At 41.6% G+C, this 21,406-nt stretch overlaps 1 protein-coding gene and 1 pseudogene across 3 annotated transcripts in view; both read left to right on the top strand.

Annotated features, from left to right (window-relative positions):
• The window catches only part of MEGF10 (multiple EGF like domains 10), a 367,277-nt gene that overhangs the window by 67,141 nt on the left and 278,730 nt on the right, over window positions 1-21,406 (top strand). The gene's annotated exons all lie outside the window — the stretch shown is intronic.
• LOC101273730 (60S ribosomal protein L9-like) lies at window positions 18,289-19,236 on the top strand (annotated as a pseudogene).

Genomic DNA, 21,406 nt, shown 5'->3' with positions numbered 1-21,406 from the left:
AATATTCATTTTTTTTTTTAAAAAAGGTTTGGCAGTATAGTTTAGTAAAACAAAGAAACACCAAATGGAAACCTCGCTGCCATTTACTTAGAATCTGAAACCTTGGTTGCTAGTTCTACCTCCAGCTGGTACTGGCCATAGGACCCTAGACAAATTACTTCTTTGAGCCTCAGGTTTCTGCATCTATAAAATGGTGAAAAACCTATCTATTGTGTGGAACTGTCACTTAAAGGAGACACTGTTCAGGAAGTTCTCTGTGAACTGTACAATGGGACCTGGTGTGATGGGTCATGGCCAGGTGATGGTTGAGTTGACTGGAGATGAGGAGATCTGACACTGGCAGCTCAGGGCCTTGAATCAGGTTTTCAATTTCAATTTGAGTGTGAACCCACTGCCTGTATTGACACAGCACAAAGCCAGGGGCAGATCTGACAGTGATTTGTTTAATTTGATTGATGAGGGTTGCAAAACTGGGTCATTCAGTCTGCAAAGTATCTAGGCTATAATGATCTGATATTGACTGTCTACATTCATCAAACTAAGTGGATAATTAGCATTTGACTTTGTGATGTATAGACAGTAATTGTAGCTCTTTCTCAATTAAACATCTCATTCAAAGTCGTGATTTTGGTTGTCACGTCTGTGCAGATGATTTCCACATTTGTTTATACTTCCAGCTCTGGCTTCTTTCTTAAAAAAACTATTTTATTTTTCCGTCAGTCACCAGGCATCTTCTGTAGCCTCTCTTCAACATATGGTCCTTCCCAAATCTTCCCTCCATCTGTAGTCCTCATTTCAGCCAGTCTCAAATCCTCAGTGTTAACTCTGACCCCTCCCTACTCAACCCCTTCCACATGCTATCAGATGCCAGACTCTATCAATTCTACCTGTGAAATCTTTTTCCTTCTGTCTAATTCTGCAGCCTTGCTATCCTATGATTTCATCAAGGCCCAGCCTATGATTACAGAAACCCTGTAATTGGTCTCCCTTTTCCGGGGTGTTCTCATTCCAATCCATCCTATACATTAACGCTCTCATCTTTTCTTCTGCTCCAGAATCCCCTGGAGGGTTCTCTCTGCCTAAGCAATGGAGCCCGTGGCCTTCCACCTGGCCTTCTCAGCATGGCAAGGTCTGGCTCTAACTGGTCTTTCCGACTTCATCGTCTCCCGCTCCCCTTCCTGCCCAGTCCTGAGCGTTCTATCCCTGGTTCCCTGTGCTGACTCATGGCCTCCCAGATGCTGTTCTGTGTTCACACAGGTCCCTTCTCTGGAAGATTCCTCCCCTCATTCTAGCTCTCTAAACCTCACTCCAGATGCTACCTAACTTTCAAAGGTCGTCATGTACCTCCTCCTCACTGCCTTCCTTTAGGTTCCTGTTTAGAAAGAATCTCTCCCTAATCTGTACTCCAGGCATGTTAACAAGATTTGCCCTACTTTCTCCTCTCTAGACTGTAAGTTCCTCCAGGGCAGGATTTGTGCCAGTCATCTTTGTATTTACCAGGGGACCCAGATCTTGCCTCTAATGCTTGCTTCTTAAATAACTGTTGAATAGATGAATGTCTGTAAAGAAAGCTAGTTTTCCAATATATTTGTTTCTTACTTTCTTGTGTGGGAAGCAACTTCTTATTTGAATATTGTAAACTCACGTGCTGGAATGTTTTGAGACTATGCAATATGCTCCTATGGCTTTTTTCTTTCTGATAATGTAGGTCCTTTATCGGTGGTATGTGGCACTAATTATAGGGAAGAGGAAAGGAAATTCTGGAAAGTAGTTCACTGAAGAGGAAAATGAACATGAAAATTCTAACTATAAATGGAATAAATATGTTTGCTGAGAAGGACGTCTTGAAAGGCAGTATTCTGCTAGGGCAGTGCTGTTTTTAAGGGGAATACTATTGGGTTGGCAAAAAGTTCATTCGGGTTTTTCTGTAAAAACTTGAATGAACTTTTTGGACAATCCAATAATAATTTTATAAAGAAGCATCTTGGAATTTTTTAGGAGAACTTGTAAGAACTGTAGAATAATCAAATCATTGAGAAATTGGGCCAGACTTTTCCTAGAATTCTGTAGCCCATTGGATCTGACAAGAGAGGAAAAATTGGCTGTTGAGCTGGGGAAAAGGACTAATGGAGACAAATTACAGGAATGGTAATGGTTTCACCCCGAGGATAGATGGATGGTGTTTTAAAAGACCATCATGTCATACAGATGGTGAACTGCTATTGTCACTCCCATCACATTGGGGAGCACAGCGGAAGAGAATATGGGCAAACCCAAACATTGCATTTTGAGGCAAAGTGTAGGACGAAAGATGGGATAAGCCTTGAAGATGGAGGTAGCATTTCATTTTGACACATTTCATAGTAATACAATAAAGTGTGCCTTTAATGCTTTATTTTTAGGTTCACCAAAAGAGCCCAAAGTCATGAAAATGTCCTGCACCAAGATCTCTCTAGGAGATCTGAGTTAGAGCTTTCTGATGATGCAGTGTGATCAGTGACTGAAGGAGAGCCTGATAAAGATCAATGCTCAGTATATTACTTTACACACAGTAGGTGTTAGGTTAAATGCTGTTGGGTAAAAAACCAAGATTAACTCTTAAATATTCACAAAGGTTCAGTTGTAATTCTGCCTAAAGTCAAGAGGATGAGCTCCATGTAGACAGAACATCTATGATTTTTAAGCAACTTTGCTATTTTCAATACATGTATAAATGTAAAAGTAAAGTCTTGTGATTAAGTTCACAACTCAAAAAAAAAAAAACAAAAAAAAACTTTGGGTTTCCCTGGTGGCACGGTGGTTAAGAATCTGCCTGCCAATGCAGGGGACACAGGTTCGAGCCCTGGTCCGGGAAGATCCCACATGCCACGGAGCAACAAAGCCCGTGCACCGCAACTACTGAGCCTGTGCTCTAGAGCCCGCAAGCCACAACTACTGAGCCTGCATGCCACAACTACTGAAGCCCACGCGCCTAGAGCCCATGCTCTGCAACAAGAGAAGCCACCGCAATGAGAAGCCCGCACACCGCAACGAAGACCCAACGCAGCCAAAAATAAATAAATAAATAAATAAATTTAAAAAAAAAAACAAACTTTGTGGAACTTTTGGTACAGAAAATGTAGAGACTGTAATTATGTAGCCTATTGGGGTCCATTCTCTTTGGGGAATTGATTCCACTGTAATGGATTTTTTAATTATAATAATTTAACAGAGACACTTTGTAAACTAAGATTGGGTTTGTTGGTCCTAGTAGGGCCAAATTTAATTTCAGGATCTCCCCCTCTCTCTTGTGTTCTCCCCACTTATTAAATGTGTGGGCTCAGGTTAAAAAGATAATCAAAGGACCAAGGGGAAGATAATATAAGGTCAACATCTTCTCCCCATTCCCACTTTCAATTGCTTTCCAGTCTACTGAAGTTGTTCTTGTCAAGGCCACTCCAGGTGGCTAGATCCATTGGCCAATTTTTCCTCCATGTCTTACTTGACTTCTCAGCAGTATTTGACACAATTGACATTACCTCTTTCATGAACTATTTTCCTCATTTTTCTTTTAGAACACTTTTCCTCCTACCTCAGGGGCTGATCTCCCTCAGTCTCCTTTATTGGATCATTCTCTTCTCCACAGCCTTGAAACATTAGTGGTTCCCACAGCTCAGGCCTTAAATCCCTTGTCTAGCTATAGTCACTCGCATTTCTATGACTCAAAACCATCTATTGACTGATGACTCTGAAATATATATATCCCCAGCCCCATCTTCTTCCTGAACTCTCTTGACTTATATAAGCAACTGACTACCCCACATCTCCACTTGGATCCCAATAGACATATTCACCGTTTTCTCTGTGTTCTAACATAGATAAGTTCAGCTATTTTTACTTGCCTTAAAACTTTCAAGTTTCTAATTAAGCATATAAATGTTCAGAAGTATATATAATTATCATAAATACTGCAGTTTACTACATTCAAAAGAGGTGACTTGTTTAACCTTATACATCGTAGAAATTATAAGCCTAATTTTAAAATGATTAAGTAAATATCAGAAACTAATACCATTCTTAAAAATAGTTGCTACCTGTCTTTCACTGTCAGTATCCACATTATAAAGAGTGGTGTGATTTTCAGGTGATTGCTGCATGCTTTCTTATTCATCCATTAGAGTGATTATGTTCCAACCCAAATCCAGCTGAAACCCAATGGAGTTTGCTTATGTAATTGACAATTTATGATTGTACAGCTTTTTACAATTTTTCTCTTATAATGTATCCCTTGAGATACACTGAGAACACTGAGTGAAATAAAGCAGGTATCATTTTCTTTCCTGCCAAAAATTGAGGCTGAAAGAGACTTGGTGGTTTGTCCTAATCACACAATATAAATGTTATTGTTGCCTTTTGAACCGTGGGTCATCTGACTCCCAACTCCCTTCTTCTCCCAATACCTTAAGGTATTTCCCCTTCAAGGTAACATCCACAAAGTTTTTCAGGCAAAACACACAGTAAAGTCATGACTTTATCATGGATCACTTGGATCAATTTTTTAATTTATAATTTTCAGTGATTATCCATACTATTAAGAAAATTGTACTATCCCCTTGCCATTTTTTGAGAGTGAGCAACCTGCAGTAGATATTCGTCTCTGTTGATGTTTCCTAGTTTTAAAAATTATCTTTAATTATCCAAAAGATAAACAAATAAAATGGAGAAATAGAGAAAGAAGCAAATAACATTAACTTTCAAATGAACATTCCAAATGAAAAGAAGTGATTTTCCGCACACATTTGGGCTTATATTCTGATAAGCAGGAGATCAGTGTTCAGCTTCATGCTGTTTTTCTGAAGCCCCTTTATTTTTCATTAATCTGTCTCCCTTGTGGGCCTGGTGCTCAGTAATCTGCTCATCTCTAGCGTGATGCATACTATAATCCATTGCTTCTCCTTCCATGCATTTTAATGAAGCCATTTTTACCTCCTTTACATAACTGCTGTCCTGATTTCATACTACAACATAACCATTCATTGTCACATCATTGAGAGCAAATCTTTAAAGAAATAACTCAAAAAAATGGGATGGATACAGATTTTTGATTCCTTTTTTTTTTTTTTTTGTTATTTTAAGAGAGCTTTGTGAACTCAGCAGCATTTTCATCATTTTGTCTTCAGTAGATGCTCAGGGTTGGAAATAGATATCCCCTGAACACCAATCCAAGTGAGAAAAACATTGGCAGTCAGAATCTGTGTGCCAGAGCTGCTGGGTCCCTCTGTCCTCTTCATGCCCCATCACTTGGCTGCATGCTCTGAACTCCTGCCCTCTGCCCTGGGCTGCCCTTTTGGGAGGGCTTCTGTAGCTGTGGAACCATAGAAGACCTGTGTAAGAAGTACTTGCTTGTCATTGCTGTTTGGCTTCCGTCTTCCTGCTAGCTTGTCTTGCTCCTCTGTTTCCTGCCCATTGTTCTGGACTTGGACCTTCTGCTCTGCTCTGCTCACCGGCGTTTATGCATTCCAGGCCTGTATTTGTCTGCCTGGCTTCTGACCCTTGCTCCCTGTGTGAGGTCTGATTCATGGCCTTGCTCTGACCCTGGTGTCCTGGCTAATGTCCTCTCCTGGCTGTTCTCAGGGGACCAGGGTGCTCCTTGTTCTGAACTTTACCTTCCATGTCTCGCTTCAGCTTGCCTCTCCCTCCCTTCTCAGTCTTGCCTTGGATTTCTGGGTCATTCATTCATTCAACAACTAACTACTAAATACCCAATGTGTGCTGTTGATACAAAGATAAATAAGACGGGCTCTGCTCGTACAGAATTCACCAACTAGAGGATAAGTCGGCCCCCAAAGAGGCAGTTCCTGATTTTGTGAAGCTTATGTAAATTTGGGGGCCCTTGTTATGAAAAAGAATGCAAAGTTATGAATACACACTTAGGAAGAGGCCTTGGAAAGGGTCTATGTGAGCAAGATCCCTGAAACTTTATCACGTAGTAAATTTACCTGTGTGGATAGATAATTTTAAAAAAGGAGTTAAGTTCTGGGGTAGAACTATGCAGGGGACCAAGGAAGGGCGAGTAACCTACACCTGGATGTCAGGGGTGGCTTCCTGGGGAGGTTACTGCCAATGAGTTTTATAGCTGAGTACTATTTAAGTAGATGAAGAAGAGAGGGAAGGAGAAAGAGGCAGACAAGGCCTTGCAGGCAGAGGGTCCAGCATATAAACGTAGACTGTAGTGAGTCCTGGGTGCTCCCAGCAGCTCTGTTTTGCTGGAGGATCAGGTGAAGTTGGAGAAGGCAGTTGGTACTAAAACTCTGAGAATCTGTGCCTCAGTAAGCCTCTTGGATTTTTTCTGTTGCTTAGATTTTCATCTCAAACAAACCACTCTGGAAGGAGAATATGCAAGTGTGCATATCAGTTAGGAGATGTGGCAGTTGTTCAAGCAACAGGTGACAGAGTTATGAACTAAGCTATAATAGCAGGAATAGAAAGAAGAGATGGGTCAAGATACATGTGGAAAATTAGATGTAGGGCCAGTGAAGAGTAAAGAGGAAGCTCGGGTGAATGTGAGGATGGCAGGACCATCATATGAAAAGGGGGTAGAGAGGACAATGGTTTAAAGGGATTTGATACGTTTAGTCTTAGGGCAACTCATTGGAGGCGTTCTTTTAGAAAAATCATATCTGAGTCTGAGGCTGGAGGAGTCATGTGGGTAGTAGGTGCAGATTAAAGAAGTATCAGCATATAGGTAGTAATTGAAAGCAAGGGAATGAATGAGCTAACTCAGGTAAGTGTGGAGAGAAAGAAATGGAGGGTGGGATCCCAGGAAGGGCGCTTGGGAAGGTGTTGGAACAAGCCATAGGGAGGTCTGAGGAGGTTGGGAGAGTCCAGTGTCATAACAACCAAAAGAGTAAAACATGTCAACACACCAAATGCTGCCGTCTTGCAATGAGAAGACTGAAAAATGGGCATTGGATTTGTTGACAGGAAGTAATTGGAGATGAGGATGAGAGTAGTGATGAGAACAAGCCAGGTTTCAATAGGCTGAGCACTGGATGAGAGGTGAGGAAGTAGTGCTGAGTGTGGAACCCTGGGTGGATATTTTTGCATCAGAAAATCATCCAATTAGCTCCATTTATTAGCATTAGCTCCAGTCACTAGAATCTAATGGACTTTTTTTTTTGAGATGGGAGATACTTGAATATATATTTAAGATGGGAGAGATGCTTAAGCATTTTTATAGCCAGAGAATTTAAATATTCAGAAGCTGGGATAGAATGTGGGATGGAATAAAGCCTTGTTATCTGTGACCCTGTTTGCTTGTTTCCCTTGGGAACTCCCACTCCTGATTCTATTGCTCCTTCTAAGAGATGAAAATTGTCCCTTTCCAAGGTGGCTAATACAGATCTGGCTGGTTGGTCTTCAGATCTTTTATGTTTTCTGTCAACTCGGAGGTTCAGTGATTGACTTATTGATGGTCCAAAGAAACATTGGTGTATTTGTCAGCCTACAGTGGTCTTGAGTCAGGCCACCTTGGAATGAGAACAGCAGAAAGCATAAAACGGGGTGAAAAGGAATTATCCTGACCCTCCAACATCCCTCTCCTTTGTAATCATCGTCCCCTCACTGACTGGGGAACAACTGCCTGGTAGGGAACAATTTGCTTCAAAGGGAATAGCATTATCTAGGGGTAGAAAAAAAAATCAAGAAATGGTCAGTTTGCTCTTGCTTCTGGAACCTCTGATTTAGGCCATTGTTAAAACCACTGGTATCCATTCTAGAGGCAAAGGAAATCAAAAGCTTCATCCCAGAGGCCATCTCAAAGCCGTGAAACTGAGATCCCATTTGCTAGCAGCTGAGAGCAGAGCAAAGTTGGGCACTGACAATAGATGTGAAAATGCTTTATAAACCAGAACATGCTCTACAAATGCCAGCTATCACAATCCTTTCTGAAAGCTGTTTGCAGAAATATTTTCTTGAAGACCCCATAGTACTCAAAATAAAGCAACAGTAACTCAAAGGCAATTGTATTCCTTTTTAAAGCATATGTTTTACTGCAGCATGAGAAACTAAACCTCATTTTCTGCTTAATGCCCACTTGACAGACTTGGTGGAATTGTAGAGCTGGTCTCCCACCCTCTCTCACGTATTGCCTAAGTGTGTGCTGAAGTGGGCCTGCTAGCGATAACCAAACACAAAATGAAAAGCGCTTTGCCACGGCACTCCCCCCGACCCCCTGCCTTGACTGCTGTTTAAATGATAAATATCCAGTAAAAACCACAGCACTAGAGCCCAATTAATAGTAGAGTTAAAAAACTTTCACCCATTTCAGGGAGAAAATATGTATATACTACATAGTTATGATCAAGGGAATGATGAGCTATGGGCAAATAAAAAATAAAACATTAGGACTCATGGTAGGTGACACATTTATCATTAGTACTCAGAGATACCCTGAAGTTAAAATAGGAACATCGTCTTGTGTGATCTGATTTTTAGAGAAAAGGGAATCCAAACGCAGTTACTCTTTCCCAAACTCAGTCATCCATATCTTACTTATTGAAACCTGAATATGTATGATGATGATTCTATTTCTCTAATTCAAGGCTTTGCTTCTTGCTAAAACAAATTCTTGGGGCAAGCAGCATTTAAAAGTTCTCATCATTATCCCCTAAATGTGAATGAGTTTCTGATTTTTTCTCTTAAGTAGGAGGGTGTTGCTTCCTAAGTGGGGGTGAGAGGTGGAGAGGAAAGGCAAGGAGCAGCCCATGCTTCTCTTCACAGTTTGCTTCGGATTAGGGCAGCCTGAGGATTTATGGCAGAGCTAGTGGTAATTTACCCATATTCATGCATCCAGCCATCCATTGGATATCCATCCAATATCCATCCATCTCTGTGGATTAGAATCCCAGTTTTCATTTTGAGTAGACACATATTCAGCAAAAGAACATGTTTCTAAATTTCTCCCCATCTCACTCCTTACAGCTAGGGGTGGCCAATAAGATATAGGCAGAAGTTACGTAGCAGAACTTCCAAGAACATTTCTTAGAAAAGTGATAGGACCCTAAGAACATTTTTTTTTTGCCTTCCCACCTCCTTTAGTTTTCTTTCTCCTAGGAATGCAGATAGGATGGCCTATAAAGGGCTAGTGCTCTAGCAGTCATCTTGTAAGCATGAGGATAAGGGATAGCACCATCAGAACAGAGAGTTGAAGGGAGCCTGGGTTCCTGGTGACAAAAGGGAGTTCCCACACCAGCCCTGGACTGCTCACCTTTGGATTTCCATTACATGAGAAAGAAAGAAATATTAGTTAAACCTCTTTTTTTCAGGTCTCTGCTACTCACAGTTGAACTTAATTCCTATCTGATGCAGATGAACATAGATTTTGTAGTAAACACACACACACACACACACAAATAAAGTAAAATTTAAAAACCCTGGGCAGAGTTCTGTGTTTACCTTTGGATTCCACAACCAAAGGTGGATAAAGACAATTTGGTAACCTTTCAGAGAAGACCCTCCTACACACACACACACACACACACACACACACACACACACACACACACACACAAATGCATTACCTTGTCTAAATACATTTATCAAGCATGTGGTTACCTGTAGTATTCTACTGAGTTTCATGATAGAGCTATTTCTTGTTTTCAAGTAGTTCACAATCTCTGATAGATCACCCAGATGCAGGCATGATAAACTATTTGAAAAGCAATACCTGCAAAGACAAGTTAAAAAGACTAGGTAGATTTGAAGAGATTATAAAAAGTGATATAAAATGTCTATTCAAAAGGATTACTGTGCAAAGAATTTTGACCTGGCAGTTCACATATCATGTAAGAACAAAGCAAGTGGGAATGATACCAATCTAGAAAGGATTTTAAGTGAAATGGGAATTCAGGGGTGGATTTACTGAGAAGCCAGTGAAGCTCACCCTTCGTGGGCCCTCATTTGCATGCAGTTCAGATCACTGTTTCTTTCCAGTTCGACTTCCCTTGTGTTACATTTCCCCTTGTGTTGGATGGTGGAGGAACAAATGAGGCATCTCTGGGATCCAAATAAGAGGAAGTTGAGATAAGGATGCCTTTAGTTTGCATTCAGTGGGACATAGTTATGAGGATCACAATCACTTCTGTGTGTAGTAAGTTATTCCTAGCCATCGGGAGTAGGAATGGCTTCCAGAAATACTCCTGCTGCCCACAGTGGCATCATGACATGAAGGTGCAGAGCCAGAGGTCACACAGTGATATGAACTTGTACTACTACAGCTTCCAATGCTGGAAGTATGAGAACAGTAGAGCAGAACCATGTTTGAAATGCACAGAGCCAGAAACTACTCTGGAAAATTATTTTAATCATCTGATGTATAAAAATTTTTAATTTTTTTAAATTGTGGTTAATTAGACAAAACAGAATTTACCATGTTAACCATTTTTAAGTATCCAGTTCACTGGCATTAAGTACATTCACATTGTGCTGCTATTACCACCACCCATCCACAAAACTCTTTTCATCACGCGAAACTAAAACCTTGTACCCATTAAACAATAACTCCACCTCCCCCCTTCCACCATTCCCAGGAAACCACCACTCTTTCTGTCTCTGAACTTGATTACTCTAGGTACCTCACATAAGTAGAATCATATAATACTTGTCCTCTTGGGACTGGCTTATTTCACTTAACATAATGTCTTCAAGATCGATCATGTTGTGGCAGGTGTCAGAATGTCCTTCCATTTAAGGCTGAATAGTAGTCCGTTTTATGTATATACCACATTTTCTTTGTCTGTTCATCTTTTGATAGACACTTGAGGTCCCTCTACCTTTTGGCTATTGTGAATAATGCTGCTATGAACATGGGTGTACAAATATCTCTTAGAGACCCTGCTTTCACTTTTTTGGGGTATAACTGATGTGTAAAATTTTAAGTGGAGGATGAGGTTCTCATTGATACCTAGTTAAAATGGACATTCTTGCCTATAGAAATTTTTTTATAATGCATTATATGCAATTATAAACACACCACACAGTCTTTTTCTTTTTTGATGGGGATTGCACAACTTAGAACCTATCAGGATTTCTGTACTTGTTGGCACAAACCAACAGTACGACTACAAAATGGCCACAATGTCTATTTGTGAACTCATGTTTCCTGCATCCCAGCTGTCAAAAAAATATTTTCACCAACCATACTAAAAAGACTGATTTATCTTTCTATTTTCCCTATAAAAAGTGTTATAACACCATCCTTATGAAGAGACAATCAAATACTATTCAACCAATTAATGTAGAAAACAGTTACAATAGAGGTGTGTCAGGTAATTAAGGAGTAAAACATATTTTGTTATTTTCCTGGACTTTGTGGTGTTTTCGGGTTTTGTGAGCTTTAAAAAATTTGTAATTTGTTATGCTCATCTCAGTCTAGATAAATATTGACATTCTTACCTAATTTTGTATGTGTAATGTTGTATTCCTTTTCTCAAAAAGGGTGCCCCAGTTGTATATGTTTTGGGCTCCACAAAACCTGGATCTGCTGCTGTGGAGGTCCCACAGACCCCAGTGCCGGGCTCAGGAGGTCTCAGTTTCTTTACCTCCCTCCCACTAGATGTCCTGGCTTTCTTGTGACCTGGTGCCTTGTGTAGGGAGTGTCTGAGCGGGGCATTTGGGGCCAGGCTGAACAGAGCATTTAGCACCCATGGGTGCTTGGTCATGAGGTGCTGGGTGCCCACAAAGTGTACTTCTCTTTAGCCAACCACCAGGAGGACCAACAGAGGAGGGCAGGTAAGGGAGGTTCATGTCTAACTGAAGGCTGGGCAGTTGTGGTAATGACTTGGCTCCCACTAGCTTCTGTGAACTCATAGTTATCTTTAAATTCTTGGGCAACTTCCTCAGGAGAGGTTCACAGACTCCTTCAACAGCCCCTTCCTACACGACCCCTACCCAATATCCCTGATTTCTTTTTAGTCTGGAGGAAATCCCCCCTCTTTCCTTGAGTTTCTATCAGAGGTACTCCCTCATTATGAACATCTTTTCCCTTGTTCTTTAAAAATGGACTTTTGGTCCCCTCGAAAATAGACCCTGGAATCACTAGCAGCCCCAAATCGAATTCTCCTATCCTGGGGTGGCAGGTGGGGCTATTATTCTTCAAGTCCTCCCAGGAGGATAAGAGAAAATGTATGTATTCTATCTCGTTAAAGCAGCAAAGCAAGGGATAAAATACCACATGGTTAAGTTGCCTTATTAAAAGAACCTCACTATTCATATCCTGGCACATTCGTGATAAAGATTTATAGAATTTCAAAGTTGTAAGTGAGCCTACAGATCCTCTCATCAACCCCTATGATTTTTTTAATTAATTTTTATTTATTTATTTATTATTTATGGCTGTGTTGGGTCTTCGTTTCTGTGCGAGGGCTTTCTCTAGTTGTGGCAAGCAGGGGCCACTCTTCATCGTGACGCGTGGGCCTCTCACTATCGCGGCCTCTCTTGTTGCGGAGCACAGGCTCCAGACGCGCAGGCTCAGTAGTTGTGGCTCACGGGCCCAGTTCCTCCGCGGCATGTGGGATCTTCCCAGACCAGGGCTCGAACCCGTGTCCCCTGCATTAGCAGGCAGATTCTCAACCACTGCGCCACCAGGGAAGCCCAACCCCTATGATTTTACAGATGAAGCATGTACAATCCCTAGAGGGTAAATGATGCAGCCAAGGACGAGACTCTGTGAGCCACAGAGCCAGCCCCACTCCAGGCCGCTTTGTCTCCAGTCCTGTGTTTTCCCTCTGTCACATTCACGTTAGATATGGTGAGGAAGTTTTAGATAGAGTTGTTGAATGCCATGTTACTACTATTTTATGAAAATGGATTTAAAAGTTTTTGCTGGAGGTTGAAAAGAAAAAAGTTCTCATTTATTTGAGTTGGCTTGACTGTGACCTGCCTGAAGGCTTCAGAAAAGGCTAGGTGAACTTTCAAGATCATTGTAGCTTTAATAGTGTATGGTATTCACTCATCCATCCTCTTTAGCAGGAATTTCTTGATGCATCTTCTATAAACAGAGCACCATCTTGTGCACACAGAATAAAACAGTTATGGGATAAAAAATGGAATGTAAAACATGGTCCAAGCCCTCTGGGAGCTTAATATCCAGTTGAGGAGCAAACACTGTGCCCACCTTCCTCCAATATACAAACGCATTTAGTATTAGTACATGGCACTTATCAAAATTATGATACAGAGAATTGAGCACCACGGCATCTGTGTGAGCATAAATGTTTGCTGGACCAAATTCTTGTCCTTAAATTAAGATGAGTGTCAAGATTGTCTTACAGTTATTTAAGAATCATAAGCCATTATTTTGAGTGTTTTCCAAGGTAGGACATGCTTCCTTTCACAACCTTGTTGAGGCTTGGGTGCATAAGTATGCAGGTGTCCTATGTGGTAATGCATCTCCTTGATAGGGTAGGCCCTACAAACAGGGAAGCTAACACAGGAGATGGCTAGGAGGAGGCCAGTGCTCCAGCTTGGGTCAGAGGAAAGAATCAGGTAAATGTCTTGAAATTAGGTACATTCTTTTGTCTAGGAGTTTATCCACTATTTGGGGAGGGGAGTGGCATGCAAAATTATGGTATTTTTGTCTGCAATCCTCAAAGCAACAAAGCAAACAATATATATATATTTTTTTGAAACATACATTGATTTTCTCCCTCCTTGCCCTTGCCCCCTTTCAAGCCTCTAGGCAGTTCTGGGCTCCCTACTAGAAGATTCTTCTAGGCTGGGGATATATGTGGGGAGAGATAGAGGGGAAGTTGATGTGAGAAGAGTTTGGTGAATTCCAGAAGGAGGGTCTCTGCATCTTCTTCCTGAGCAGAGTCCCAAGGAGACGGTAAAAAAGGAGGAATCTGAGGCAAAAAGGGCCCTGTAACTGTAAGAGTCCTGAGGAGTTTGAAAGGCCACAGAGAGGTAGTGTCTGCACAGAGTCCAGGTCTACAGGGTATGGACAGCTCTGTAGGTTTCTGTAGGTTTCCATGGCCGAACCCAGCAGAGAATCACAGAATAGTAACAATGTCCACATTTGTGGCATGGAAGTAAGAGACAGAGTCGGGGATGTCCCAGCTATGCATGCATGGACTGCAACCAAGGACCAGATGCTTCCATTGCCAAAACTTGGCTTGACATTGACCTCTTGGAATTCAGACACAACCCCAGGGTGAGGGTCAGGGTCTCCAACTAACAAGAGAACTTCCTGCTGTCTAGGACGGGCAGGGGGAATCAGGCCTTCTAAATAGAAATTAAGTTTTACTATAGAAGAAAAGTTTATTTCTGGCACCCCTGAACTTATTCACTGAGATTCATACCCCCTATACCAATTTGTTTTTCTCTGTAAACTATGTCTTAAACAATTACTCTTGTCTTTGTTTGAACTGTTGAAGTTTCACAGGCAGAATTCAGATAAAAATTCGCAGAATATTCCTAAAACTCCTTGACTCCTTGTGGTTTCTAACCAATTTTCTGGTAACTGTGCAGAGCTTAGAAACTTCAGTCTAAAAATTTGACATGAGGGCTTCACTGGTGGCGCAGTGGTTGAGAGTCCGCCTGCCGATGCAGGGGACATGGGTTCGTGCCCTGGTCGGGGAAGATCCCACATGCCGCGGAGCGGCTGGGCCCGTGAGCCATGGCCGCTGAGCCTGCGCGTCCGGAGCCTGTGCTCCGCAACGGGAGAGGCCACAGCAGTGAGAGGCCCGTGTACCGCAAAAAAAAAAAAAAAAAATTTGACATGACATTGGGCAGAAATAAAGCCTTTAGCAAAACCCAGCAGAGGCATCCTTCACATGACTGGACTTTCTGCTGGGAGCATTTCTGGAAAGGTTGCTATGGGCCTATATATGTTGAGACTCTCCTGGAATTAAAAAAATGTGAAACTGGAACTTATCAATGCAGTGTTAGCTAAATTCTTATGCACTGAAAACAGTACCACCTCAGCAGAAGGCAGAAAATGAAGGAATAGAATACGCCCTAAGCCAAAGCACACCAGCTGCCTATTTGTTGGGGGCAGGGATGGTGAATGGGGAGTGAGTGAGTGATCAGAGGCCAATTCCTATAAAACCACCTAAAATTCTATGGCCAGGATGCTTCTGGATGGCTGGCTTTAGATGAGAAGCGAGGACAATGAGGCTACTTCTTGAGTGTAGATCAAATGTTTTAGATGGCAACAGCACTTAAGTGATAGAGAGGTGGAAAGAAAGAAAAGATCAGGGATTCTACCCAGATTAAGTTTTGCGCAGTGACTAGGGATCTTTTTTTTTTTTGCGGTACGCGGGCCTCTTACTGTAGTGGCCTCTCCCGTTGTGGAGCACAGGCTCCGGACACGCAAGCTCAGCAGCCATGGCTCACTGGCCCAGCCGCACCGCAGCATGTGGGATCTTCCTGGACTGGGGCAGAAACCCGTGTCCCCTGCATCGGCAGGCGGACTCTCAACCACTGCGCCACCAGGGAAGCCCGGGATCTTCCTTTTTAATTGAAGAGAAATTCATATAACATAAAATTAACCATTTTAAAGTACACAATTCAGTGGCATTTAGTACATTCACAGTGTCATGGGACCATTACCTATATCAAATTCCCAAATATTTTCATCACCCCAAAAGAAAACCCAGTGCCCATTAAGTGCTCAGTCTCCATTCCCGTCTCAAGCTAATGCCTAACAACCACCAATCTGATTTCTGAATCTGTGGATGTATTTTTCAGGATATTCATATAAATGGAATCATATAATATGTGATCTTTTGTGTCTGGCTTGTTTTATTTAGTACATTTGACTCTTGAGCAGCATGGGTTGAACTGGCCCGGTCCACTTATGCACGTATTTTTTTCCGTAAGTATGTACTACAGTACTATACAACCTGAAGTTGGTTGAATCCCCATATGTGGAAACGTGGATACAGAGGACTGACTTTAAAGTTATACATGGAGTTTTGACTCCGTGAGGGTCAACTGTGTAATGTTTTTGAGGTTCATCCATATTGTAGCATTAGAGTAGTTACCATTTGATATGCTACTTCTGATGGACCACAGAAAAAGTAAAATTTAATTGTGTGTCTATCACCACTTTGGAAAAGGAGGCTTAAGGTCCAGTTCATTTCCCCAGATAGACCTCTTCCTCTTCTGGATTCTTTATCCTCATGTGAAATGGACATGGTTGTTTGCTCACCCAGTCTCTGAGCCCCAAGGAGCAGCTCCTGATTGTGTGTAGGGCACAGTCTTTCCCCCACATAGCCTTTGGAGTTCACGTAATGCTGATCCAATCTCCTCACTTTGGAGTGGCCACTGACCTCAGGCTGTCTACTAAGGACTTTCATCCTATTGGCCACAGTTCACGATGGTCAAGTATTCCAGTTTTGGGGATCCCACTTGGAACTACAGAAATGTGTTTCCTTTCTGTTGGACTTGAAGCTGAGTCAGCCTGCCAGGTGTCTCCATGTAAAGAGGCAAGCCAACACAAAAGAAAGCAGAGGGAAAAGAAGGTGTGAGAGAGCTGAATCCTGGGAACGTTGCTGAGCCACTTTGTCCAGTCATGTTTAATTAGTTACAAGACTTTTTGTCTTTTCTTATAGCAGTTTGAGTTGGACCTGTCACTGCAAGGCATGGGCCTGACCACACTCACCTAGGGCTGGGGCCGTGTACATCAAGACATTCTATCCCCATGCCCATTCTATCCCCATCCCCATGTGTTCTTTGAAGTGAGGACTCCAATACTCTATCTTCTTGGCTTGTGTGGATAGTGCTTTACTCTGTCACAGCAGTACTGGAAAAGTAAAGTACTATTTAGTGTTTTGCTATTTACCCACCTACCTATTTATATCTCTCTCTTTACTCATAAGTATTTTTACTATAAGCTCATATGAAAGAAGAAATATGAACTTTTCCTCTTTGGTTTCACGACATTAGATCCTTGATAGGGATACTCTTTTTCGTTCAATACGTTGAAGGATAAAATTTCATTCAATAGCATAGAAAAAAATGTGGGTCATTTTACCAATAAAAAATCTCAAGGAATGACATTTTATATCATCAAATCTTCCTGATTCAAGTTGTCATAAGCACTGTAAACAGAAAAAAAAATAGCTTTCAAAAATTAGAGTGGCTTTTTTCCTCAGTCTTTTTAGATTCTCATGTTTCACAGTAATAAAGATGGAAACTGCATATTCCCTAAAAACATTCTCCTCTCCAACACAACTCAAGGTTTTAAGGTAAGCTCCCAACTAAAATTTGGTAAAAAATAACCAGGAGAGAAGTTTCCTTCCATTTTTCTCTTTTGCTTTAATTGAAAAAAAAGAAGATAAATTATAGAGGAATAGTCCCAAGGGCATATTCATTTCGTCAAGGATCTCTCTTTTCATTGCAGAGATTCACTTCATCTTTAGGCCTTTTGTGAAGAGCACCAGAAATGAAACAGCTTCTTCAAAAATTATCTTGGCATGCAGAGGTTAATGAATTGATTTCTTTAAAGATTCAGATTTTTACATTAAAAAAACTCTAAATAATCTGGTTGAATATTGTAATAGGTTGAATATTGTAATAGGTTGAATTGTGTCCCCCAGAAAGATATGTTAAGTCCTAACCCCTAATATCTTAGAACGTGAGGGTATTTGGAAATAGGGTCGTTGCAGATATAATTAGTTAAGATAAAGTCATGACTGGTGTCCTTATAAGAAGATGGTCTTGGGACTTCCCTGGTGGTGCAGTGGTTAGGAATCCGCCTGCCAATGCAGGGGACACAGGTTCGATCCCTGGTCCAGGAAGATCCCACATGCCACAGGGCAACTAAGTCCATGCACCACAACTATTGAGCCTGCGCTCTAGAGCCCGTGAGCCACAACTACTGAGCCCATGGGCCACAACTACTGAAACCTCCGTGCCTAGAGCCCGTGCTCCGCCACTGCAATGACAAGCCCGCGCATCGCAATGAAGACCCAACGCAGCCAAAAAATAAATTAAAAAAAGATGGTCTTGTGAAAGCAGTGGCAAGTAGTGAGAACACCATGTGACAATGAAGACATTGGAGTTATGTGGCTGCAAGCCAAGGAACACCAGATTGGTAGCAAACCACCAGAAGCTAGGGAGAGGCGAGGAGGGATTCCCCTACAGGTTTCAGGGGGAACAGGGCCCTGCCTGACACCTTAATTTCAGACTTCTGACCTCCAGAACCGTGTACAATAAATTTTGGTTGTTCTAAGCCACCTAGTTTGTAGTACGATGCTATGACAGTGCTAGAAAACTAATACATAATTATTTTTATATAATGTACTATTTTACAATGATAGAAAAGAAAGAATACTGTAAATAAAACCCTTACCTCTATCAATTTCAAAAAAACTTGAGCTCTTTGCCACATCTACTGTGAGAATGAAGACCATCCTAAGCAATTGGACTGTTGACATCCCAGAAAATGTCAACATCACTGTGAAGGGATGCACAGTTATTGTGAAGGGTCCCAGAGGAACCCTGGGGAGGAACTTTAATTACATCAATGTAGACCCAGTCTCCTTGGAAAGAAAAAGAGAGGCTCTGGGTTGATAAATGGTGTCTTGGTTCAGGCTGCTCTAACAGAATCCCATAAATTGAGTGGCTTATAAACAACAGAAATTTATTTCCCACAGTTCTGGAGGCTGGAAAGTCCAAGATCAAGGTCCTGGCAGATTCAGTTTCTGGTGAGGACCTACTTCTGGTTCATAGATATAAAGTCACTAATTCCCTTCATGAGGACTCCACCTCTCAAAGGCCCCACCTCCAAATACTACCACATTGAGAATTAGGTTTCAACATATGAATTTGAGAGGAACACAAATATTCAGTCTATAGCAGTGTGGAAATAGAAAGGAACTGGCTACATTTCAAACTATCCGTAGTTCATATACAGAACATGATCAAGAGCAAGATACTGGGCTTCCATCACAAGATGAGGTATGTATATTCTCACTTACTCATCAATGTTGTTATTCAGTAAAATGGGTCTCTTACTGAAATAGAATTTGTTGGGTGAAAAATACATTCATAGGATTTGGATGAGGCCAAGGCATTGCTTGTTCAGTATTTCAGGCCCAGAAAGATGAGTTAAATCTTGAAGGAAATGATGACTTCATATCAAATGTAGCTGCTTTGATTCACTCACAACAGTTAAAAGCAAGGATAACAGAAACATTTTGGATGGTACATGTTTCTGAAAAAGGAACAGTTCAGTAGGCTGATAAGATCTAAGAGTTGTCCAGCTATGGAAACCACAGGATGCTGGATGATTCCTAAGACCTATTTGTGAAACTTTAAAGATGCGATAAGAGCCCTCTATTGATTTGGGGCTTTTTTCAGAGAGAGAGAGAGAGAGAGAGAAGAGCGCTCGCTAGGTCACTTGGTAGTATTATGATCTACGATCCACGATCCTTAAAAAAAAAAAATCTAGCGATTTCATGTTATAATGTAGAAGACTATAATTATGACAGAGCTCAAAATTCCCCCAAGGGCATGATGGGAAACAGGTGGTGTCCTGCACAACTGCTGTTTCCTTACGCTGGACCCAGCTCCTTAAACCCAGAGGTTCTCAAACTCTTGTGTGAGAACCCTCTTAGTGATCTCTGCATTTCCTCCCTTCCTTCCCTTTCCTCCTACTTCCTCTTGCTCCATTAAAAAACAAAAAACAAAAACCAAAAAACTATATAAAACTACCAAACTAGATTTATGAAAACACTGCTACCCTTTAGATGGGACACCAGTGATAGAACTGATTTATTTTTAATGTGATATTTCTGTTATTTTTTTGGAAAACCATAAAATAACCCAAACACGCAAGAATTCAGTTAGCTGGCCACTTGGAAGACATTCCCAACTTCCACCCATCCCTGGGGGGCATCTTGAGAATTGCTGTGATAATTACCTGGTGCAGTGGTTTTAAACTCTGGTTGCACATGAAAATCGCCTGGGAAGCTTGAAAAGCCTTCTCGCTCCAGATCAATTAAGTGAGACACTCTAGGAATGGGGCCTAGGCATAAGGAATTTGTAAAAGACCCTCAGGTAATTCTAACATGCAGCCAGGGTTGAGTAAAAGTGGTTTAATGTCATGTCTCTTTACTGTTGGAGTCGGAACTCTGATAAAGAGAGGCAGAGGTGAGCACCCATCTCTGCCACTTACTGCCCTCTGCTTTTTATCTGGTTGGAGTTATATAAAGCCTAAGTGGAACTAAGATTAAGCCTGGTAATTGTCATGGCAATGCCCTAGATTTTCCTATCAAATCCAATATTATTTTGGATGGGGGACACAGAAGTGACTCTAGTGAAGTTAAAATATTTCTGTCCCTATTTAGAATATTCAGCATTAAATTCAAGAGTTTTCCCATACAATTTCAAACACTAAAACTTTTAAAAAGTTTGATTCTCACCTGAATCAAAAAAATTTATCATTAATTGTAAAGTGTGCTTGATCACAGAGAGTTATCTAGGCAATCAGCATCATATATAGCCTTTAATGCCTCCTGTCTGCTGAATGTGAGTTCTGCATATTGATCACAAATTTGCCAATTTCTCTGCTTATTCTTCCTCACTCCCTTCTTTGATTGAATATAAAATAAGCAGGATTTGAAAATCATAGAGCTGGGAGGGACATGTGGAAACCATTTTATCTAGTCTTCTGACTTTACAATTGGATGGCTAATCCACTAAGAGAGTCAGGCTACTGATTTCGGACGCAGGCAGCAGAAAGTGGCAGCTTGCAGCAAGCAATAGTAGGAAGCAAGATCTTAGTTCCAGGAATGGAAGTCCTAAACACTGGACCACAGGGGCCAGCAGCTAAGGCCTGGGTCCCTAGTTCTTACCTTCCTTGCCAAGAAACAATTCAGGCAAGGAGGTAGAAGGTAAAGAGAAAAGTAAAAAGTTTATTGGAAAAACAAAGTACACGCGGAAAGACGCACCGGCGAACGGAGAGAGAGAGCTGCGCCTGTGGGAAGTTTAAGTCCTTTATAAGGGGGCAGTCTCCTGGGTCTTTTTCTTCTTTTTGGCCAATCATATTGTTTTGACCCTATGGCTAATTTGCTTCTGGACCCTCCCCTGGGTGCGTACGCACCCCTAAGTTAAGATGGATCCCACCGCAAAGGCCTCTGGGAGGAGATAGCAGGACTTACTATGGTCTGCCATCTCCTGCCATTTTGACCCTGTGAAGGCTTTTGCGCATGCGTAGTGTCTCCCTTGCCCCAAGGATGGGAAGTGTGTGACCTCTTGATCCTTTAATAGGGTTTAGTCCCACTGTGTCCCTGCCATAAAATGCCCAATGTCCGGTTATTTACCCTATTCCTGCTGCTGATTTTTATATCGAGGTGCAGATCTTGAAATATAGACAGGAGTCCGGTCATAAATATGTAGTCCTGGAGTCCATTTGTCTCTT

This window comes from Orcinus orca, chromosome 3 (assembly GCF_937001465.1).
Source record: "Orcinus orca chromosome 3, mOrcOrc1.1, whole genome shotgun sequence".
In the NCBI taxonomy this organism is placed as follows: domain Eukaryota; kingdom Metazoa; phylum Chordata; class Mammalia; order Artiodactyla; family Delphinidae; genus Orcinus; species Orcinus orca.
The sequence above is the reverse complement of the archived record's forward strand: the minus strand, read 5'-3'. Positions and strand labels throughout refer to the sequence as shown.